Source organism: Triticum dicoccoides, chromosome 4A (genome assembly GCF_002162155.2).
Source record: "Triticum dicoccoides isolate Atlit2015 ecotype Zavitan chromosome 4A, WEW_v2.0, whole genome shotgun sequence".
NCBI lineage: Eukaryota > Viridiplantae > Streptophyta > Magnoliopsida > Poales > Poaceae > Triticum > Triticum dicoccoides.
The window spans coordinates 721,909,461-721,918,005 of record NC_041386.1 but is presented as its reverse complement, the minus strand read 5'-3'; positions in this window follow the sequence as shown (position 1 = coordinate 721,918,005).

The following is an 8,545-nucleotide window of genomic DNA, read 5'->3' as shown; positions in this document are numbered from 1 at the left end:
TTTTCATGGGGCAATGCTCTAATAATGATGATCATCACACTTATATTTACTTACAACTCAATATTACAACTCGATATCTAGAACAAAGATATGACTCTATACGAATACCTTCGGCGGTGTACCGGGATGTGTAATGATCTAGCATAGCAATGACATCAAAAAACGGGCAAGCCATGAAAACATCATGCTAGCTATCTTACGATCATGCAAAGCAATATGCATGACAATGAATGCTCAAGTCATGTATATGATGATGATGGAAGTTGCATGGCAATATATCTCGGAATGGCTATGGAAATGCCATGATAGGTAGGTATGGTGGCTGTTTTGAGGAAGATATAAGGAGGCTGATGTGTGATAGAGTGTATCGTATCACGGGGTTTGGATGCACCGGCGAAGTTTGCACCAACTCTCGAGGTGAGAAAGGGCAATGCATGGTACCGTAGAGGCTAACAATGATGGAAGGGTGAGAGTGCATATAATCCATGGACTCAACATTAGTCATAAAGAACTCACATACTTATAGCAAAAATCTATTAGTCATCGAAACAAAGTACTACGCGCATGCTCCTAGGGGGGTAGATTGGTAGGAAAAGACCATCGCTCATCTCCGACCACCACTCATCAGGAAGACAATCAATAAATACCTCATGCTCCAACTTCGTTACATAACAGTTCACCATACGTGCATGCTACGGGAATCACGAACTTCAACACAAGTATTTCTACAATCCACAACTACCCTCTAGCATGACTCTAATATCACCATCTTCATATCGCAAAACTATTGCAAGGAATCAAACATATCATATTCAGTGATCTATAAGAAAGCAAATAGAAGATGAAGAGAATACTAATGAAAGGGAATTGACTTCCCAATATCCTCCTATTATTAACGAGGAGGAGCTTTCTATTCAACCAATCTCATTAATAAGGAGCTCCAAAAAGAGAGTTAAACCCACACACGATGTGAAGAAGAAAAAGAAGAGATGGAGAAGCAAAGGTAGAAAGGTATCCCTCCCAAATGATGTTGCTCCTATTACTCATTGTGATGATGATAATTGTTATACTATTGGTGCTATCCATACTATTAATGATGAGTGTGATTATGCTTATGATATGAAAAGGCCCAAGCTTGGGGATGCTATGTTTGATGAAAATGACATGTTTGAGAATATATTTGCTGCAATTAATGTTTGTCCCAAGCTTGGGGATGCTACGTTTAATGAAGGTGATATTTTTAGCCTCCCAAGTTTTGATATGCAAAGTTGTTATGATGATATCATGCCTCCTACTTATGATGATTATATTGTTGAAAGTGGGTTTGGAAGAGTGTCAACTTTAGGAAGTAATGATCCCACTATTTTGGAGAATGTTGAATCTTATTGTGATATTTATGGAAGTGGATTTGGAGAGGTCATGACTTTATTAGTGATGAATCCACTATTTTGGAAAAGGTTTCAATTGATTATGATGAGAACAAAGTTGCTACTTATGATGATTATTTTGATGAAACTTATGCTATATAAAGTAGTGATGATTATATTTATAAAAATTGTCATGATTATGATTACCCCTTTTCTGAACACTACTCTTTTAATGTGGAAACAATTTATAGTATTCGAGTCTCTTATGATACTCCCACTATTCCGAATAAGAAGATTTTGCTTATGTGGAGAGTAGTAAAGTTTCTATGCAAGTAGATCATGAAAAGAATGCTTTAGGTGCTGGTTATATTGTTGAATTCATTCATGACGCTACTGAAAATTATTATGAGGGAGGAACATATGCTTGTAGGAATTGCAATAAGATCAAGTCTCATCTCTATGTGCTTAAAATCTTGAAGTTATGCTTGTTTTGCCTTCCTATGCTAGTTGATTATTGTTTCCATAAGTTGTTTGCTCACAAAATCCCTATGCATAGGAAGTGGGTTAGACTTAAATGTGTTAGTAATATGCTACATTATGCTCTCTTTATGTTTCAATTCTTATCTTTTATGCGAGCATCATTGAAACCATCATGCCTAGCTAAAAGGCATTAAAGAAAATCGCTTGTTAGGAGACAACCCGATATTTACCTTTACTAATTTTGTGTGTCCACATGATTATACTACTGTAATAATCATGTTTTATAGCTTTTGTTTCAATAAAGTGCCAAGTAAGACCTTTAGGATAGCTTACGGTGATAGTTGTGTTGATCCTGCTGAAAATCAGAAACTTTTGCACCAAGTAAATTAGTTTTGATAATTCACAGAAACCTGATTTTGATCTAATTCTTTTTGCTATGGATTGGTACACAAATTACTCAGGTTTTCATAATTTGGTAGAAGTTTTGGAGTTACAGAAGTATTCGAATGATACAGATTACTACAGACTGTTCTGTTTTTTTACAGATTCTGTTTTCTATGTGTTGTTTGCTTATTGTGATGAATCTATGAGTAGTATCGGAGGGTATGAACCATAGAGAAGTTGGAATACAGTAGATATTACACCCATACGAATTTATAATGAGTTCACAACAGTACATAAGTGGTGAATTATTTTCTTATACTAACGGAGCTTACGAGTTTTCTGTTGAGTTTTGTGTTGTGAAGTTTTCAAGTTTTGGGTAAAGATTCGATGGACTATGGAATAAGGAGTGGCAAGAGCCTAAGCTTGGGGATTCCCAAGGCACCCCAAGGTAATATTCAAGGACAACCAAGAGCCTAAGCTTGGGGATGCCCCAGATGGCATCCCCTCTTTCGTCTTCGTCTATCGGTAACTTTACTTGGAGTTATATTTTTATTCACCAGATGATATGTGCTTTGCTTGGAGCGTCTTGTATGATATGAGTCTTTGCTTTTTAGTTTACCACAATCATCCTTGCTGTACACACCTTTTGGGAGAGACACACATGCTTCGGAATTTATTAGAATACTCTATGTGCTTCACTCATATCTTTTGAGCTAGACAATATTGCTCTAGTGCTTCACTTATATATTTTTAGAGCACGACGACGGTTTTATTTTTTAGAAATTGTTAATCTCTCATGCTTCACTTATATTATTTTGAGAGTCTTTTAGAACAACATGGTATTTTCTATGGTTATAAAATTGGTCCTAGAATGATGGGCATCCAATTTGGGTATAATAAAAACTATCATAGAAAGTGAATTGGATGCTATGATCAATTTGATGCTTGATAATTGTTTTGAGATATAAAGGTGGTAATATTAGAGTAATGCTAGTTGGGTAATTATGAGATTGAGAAATACTTGTGTTGAAGTTGGCAAGTCCTGTAGCATGCACGTATGGTAAAAGTTGTATAACAAATTTGTTGCATGGGGTGCTCGTTTAATTGCCATCCTTATGTGTGGAGGTTGGGGCGCGCGATGGTTAACTCCTACCAACCTCCCCCCTAGGAGCATGCGTAGTAGTACTTTGCTTCGAGGGCTAATAAAACTTTTGCAATAAGTATATGAGTTCTTTATGACTAATGTGAGTCCATGGATTATACACACTCTTACCCTTCCATCATTGCTAGCCTCTTTGGTACCGTGCATTGCCCTTTCTCACCTTGAGAGTTGGTGCAAACTTCGCCGGTGCATCCAAATCTGTGATACGATATGCTCTATCACACATAAACCTCCTTATATCTTCCTCAAAACGGCCACCATACCTACCTATTATGGCATTTCCATAGCCATTCCGAGATATATTGCCATGGAACTTTCCACTGTTCCGTTTATCATGACACGCATCATCATTGTCATATTGCTTTTGCATGATCATGTAGTTGACATCGTATTTGTAGCAAAGCCACCTTCATAATTTTCATACATGTCACTCTTGATTCATTGCATATCCCGGTACACCGCCGGAGGCACTCATATAGAGTCATATTTTGTTCTAGTATCGAGTTGTAATTCATGAGTTGTAAGTAAATAGAAGTGTGATAATCATCATTATTAGAGCATTGTCCCTTATAAAAAAGAAAGGCCAAATAAAAAAAGGCCATTAAAAAAAGGCCAATAAAAAAAGGCCAAAAAGGAAGAAAGGCCCAAAAAGGGGGGGGGACAATGTTACTATCTTTTTCCACACTTGTGCTTCAAAGTAGCACCATGTTCTTCATATAGAGAGTCTCCTATGTTGTCACTTTCATATACTAGTGGGAATTTTTCATTATAGAACTTGGCTTGTATATTCCAACGATGGGCTTTCTCAAAATGCCCTAGGTCTTCATGAGCAAGCAAAATGGATGCACACCCACTTAGTTTCTTTTGTTGAGCTTTCATACATTTATAGCTCTAGTGCATCCGTTGCATGGCAATACCTACTCCTCATGTTGACAACAATTGATGGGCATCTCCATAGCCCGTTGAATAGCCTCGTCAATGTGAGACTTTCTCCTTTTTTGTCTTCTCCACACAACCTCGATCATCATATTCTATTCCACCCATAGTGCTATATCCATGGCTTACGCTCATGTATTGCGTGAGAGTTGAAAAAGGCTGAAGCGCGTTAAAAAGTATGAACCAATTGCTTGGATGAAACCGAGGTTGTGCATGATGGTAGTATTTTGTGTGACGAAAATGAAGCATAGCCTAACTATATGATTTTGTAGGGATAAACTTTCTTTGGCCATGTTATTTTGAGAAGACATGATTACTTGTTAGTATGCTTGAAGTATTACTATTTCTTATGTCAATATGAACTTTTTATTTTGAATCATTTGGATCTGAACATTCATCTCACAATAAAAAAAATTACATTGAGAAATATTCTAGGTAGAATTCCACATCTAAAATTCTGTTTTATCATTTACCTACTCGAGGACGAGCAGGAATTAAGCTTGGCGATGCTTGATACGTCTCCAACGTATCTATATTTTTTGATTGTTCCATGCTATTATATTACCCGTTTTGGATGTTTATGGGCTTTACTCTACACTTTTATATCATTTTTGGGACTAACCTACTAACCGGAGGCCCAGCCCAAATTGCTGTTTTCTTGCCTATTTCAGTGTTTCGAAGAAAAGGAATATCAAACGGAGTCCAAACGGAATGAAACCTTCGGGAGAGTTATTTTTGGAACGGAAGCAATCCAGGAGACTTGGAGTATACGTCAGGGAAACTTCGAGGTGGCCACGAGGGTCAGGGCCGCACCCTACCCCCCTGGGCGCGCCCCACCCTCATGGGCCCCTCGTGGCTCCCTTGACCGACTTCTTTCGCCTATATATGTCCATATACCCTAAAAACATCGAGGAGCATAATAGATCGGAAGTTCCGCCGCCGCAAGCCTCTGTAGCCACCAAAAACCAATCGGTACCCTGTTCCGGCACCCTACCGAAGGGGGGATCCCTCACTGGTGGCCATCTTCATCATCCCGACGCTCTCCATGACGAGGAGGGACTAGTTGTGACGCCCGGGTAATTAAGCTACAGTAAACCTCCGTTAATGATGCCACGTCACCACGGTTACTGTTGCTAATCTCGTGTTAGTTCGGAACCGATTCGAATTCAAATTCAAAAAAATCAATGAAACAATAAAAGTTTTCAAATATTAACACTAAAATGTTCGGAGTGATCCAACTAATGCATAGGTAATTATGGTGGAGAAACCACATTTTTATAAAATGTTTAAATGCCCTTAGGTGAATAAAACAGTAGCAAAAACCAATATTTAAATGCTTTTATAATTAACAAAATACTAAACTAATTTGTTTTGGGGTAAGACCTATTGTTATAGTGGGTTTTAATGTATTACTAAATTCGGGATCATTTTAATATTAGATAAAAACTAAATGATAGAGAAACTAGAAATAAAACAGAAAGGAAAAATAAATAAAGAGTAAAAAAAATAAAAGAAAGAAAATACAAAAAAACAGAAAACAAACTAACCAAAAAGAGAGAGCAAACCCCCTCCCCCATTGGGCTTCGGCCTCGCTGGCCTCTGGGCCACCAGGCCGGCCCACCCCACTCCCCATAACCCCCGTCGACCGAAACCCTAAATCCCCACACCCCCACTCGCTCGATCCCCACGTCGCCCGCTCCTCCTCGATCTGAATCGGGATCGCCCCGATCCCGCCCCGCTCGCGACCTCGACTTATCCATCCCTAATCAGAGCATTGATTCTGATCCCTTGATTTGGAAATCATATTTCCTTTGCATTTGACAAATGAGTTAGTCAGTTGTTTCTATAATCTGATCTCCTTGCATTCTTCTTCCTCTAGTTGAGTACCGATACTCGTATCAGATCCTTTGTGGACCATCAAGTCCTTTGTTGGATTGTTATCCGCCAGTGTCCTTCACATTTGATCACTTTGTGAGTTCTTCCCCTGATACATAATGCCTTTGTTAAGTTGTATCCTCTGCTTGGCCAACCATGCTCTGCTTTCGGGCTTGTGTTATTTACTCTTGAAACTTGTGGTATATGTTTCTAAGAAGCCCCTATGGGTTGAACATATGCCTTCTCTAAACCGTGTGAACCCGAAAGTTTTCACGAGTCATACTCTTCTGGTGCTTCACCAGATAAAATTTCAACACTGCAACTTCATCGAACGTGAGAAGTGAATGAAAGGTTATGCATTGGAGAAGTGGGAGTCGACCTTGAACTTGTGTTCATGCCCATGGACACGATGTAGATCTTATCATTAAAGCTTCTCTTAAATAAATTATTCCTTCGGTATAAGTTCATCTTATATCTAGGATCTGGCCTGTTGCAACCGTGGTTCCGACCATGATTGTTCTTCTTTGATCTCATTTCTCGGACAAGTTAAAACAATTGTCATCTATGGATCAATACACCAGTCCAACCTTTACTTTGATCTTGTGTCGAGTATTACCCCCCTGGTATCTCGAGATTATCATGGAACTGCATAACTTTTTATGAGTTCTTCATCAAGTGCTACCTTCCCACTGATTCCAATTTTTCGCGGGCTCTAAGTTATTAAACACTCAAAGACACCGATAACGGAACCGAGTCCGCACTACGGTTCAACAACTCTTCGGTAAGCTTCTATAAGTACGAGTTGGTACCCGATCACATCATTCCTAGCCTGATCGGCTGTATCATTATCATGCTAAATTTTAACTGTGCTACCGGGTCCTTCTTCCCGTAGCACAATTATTTGGCGATGAGCTAAGCTTACGTTGATCTTCCTCATCATATCATTTCACCTTAAACAACAAGCTTGAGTTCGAGTTTGTGTCGTACCCTTGGTTCCAATAACCTTTCACTTCATCATTACTTTGACTTGATGTCGTCGCCGATCGATTACATCTTCATGAACTCTCGCGACAAAGGTGTTGTGATCATCAACATTCTGAGCTCATCCAGGATATCAATTGAATTCATGATGAGAAATACCATCCTTGCCCTTGATGAATTGTATTATCATCGACCACTTTATTGCCTTCCCACCAACACAAGCTTGTTCATGTTTGGTGTTATACCTTGAGTTCCTTGCTATCCAGCCATTGTTCTTCTTTACCTTGGAATATTGCCATCCTTTATGTCAAGAATGTTCTGAGATTTGTTCCACCTCTTGAGAATTCTTGACATAGAAATACTTCTCACCATCACCATTCTTTCTTGGTCCCCGTGTTAATTCCAACAAGTGAACGGTGTTGTTTGGATTCTTTCCTTCTAGCAACCCTATTTCTTTGAAGTTAATGGTCGAAAGTTCATTCTTAGGCTATTGATTATTGAATCACCATTCTGACATTGGTCGCACAACCCAACCCATATTTCGGGCGCACCTTTCAACCAATGTTTAATTGTGTATGTTTTCCTCGAGCATACTTCCTTATATCATTTGATCTGACAAATGTTATCTCCTTGTTCACTTAATTGTGGAAATCCATCTTTTGGAAATCTCGAAGAATTGTCGTTGAGTTCATCATCCACCTCCTTGTCCTCTCCTTAGGATAATGATGAACTCTTGTTAACGGAAATCACTTCATAGTTCATTTCCTGAGAATCTTACAGTGTTACCCCGTCAATTTGTTTTGCACCTTTTCTTCTCGGGCATCCTGAGTTTGAGGTATCCTGACACCAATCAGATCTGAATCTCGGTCAGATATGATGGTGGGAACATATTTCCAAGAGTTATAACGTTGGTCTTTCTATGACCCGATAAGGTGATGTCATGCCTAGCACACCTGACCGGAGGACCTATTGTTATAATTTTCCTTTTAGCAATGTTATCCATTCTTCCATGAGGAAATTGTAAGACTTATTCTACAAGCTGTTCCTGATGGATCCTTCGAGTATCCAAAGTCTGATCTTCACCTGATGACCATGTCAATGCTATCTCAAAAGCTTGTTTGTGATACTCCGATTTCCAACAAGAACATTTGGAGCCCAAGGCTAAAAGTTTCCTGCTCAATTATCCAAACACCGTTGTATGGGTAGTGTCATGAAAATTCTCTCCCCTACCTAAAGAGTTTTCTACATTATATCCTGTCATGGATATCATGCTCTGCTTGTCCTTGGGAAGGATATACCCCTGAAATATGTGATTAAACACATTTTCCTTGTCTTTGTTTTGTGTAATTTGATAACCATG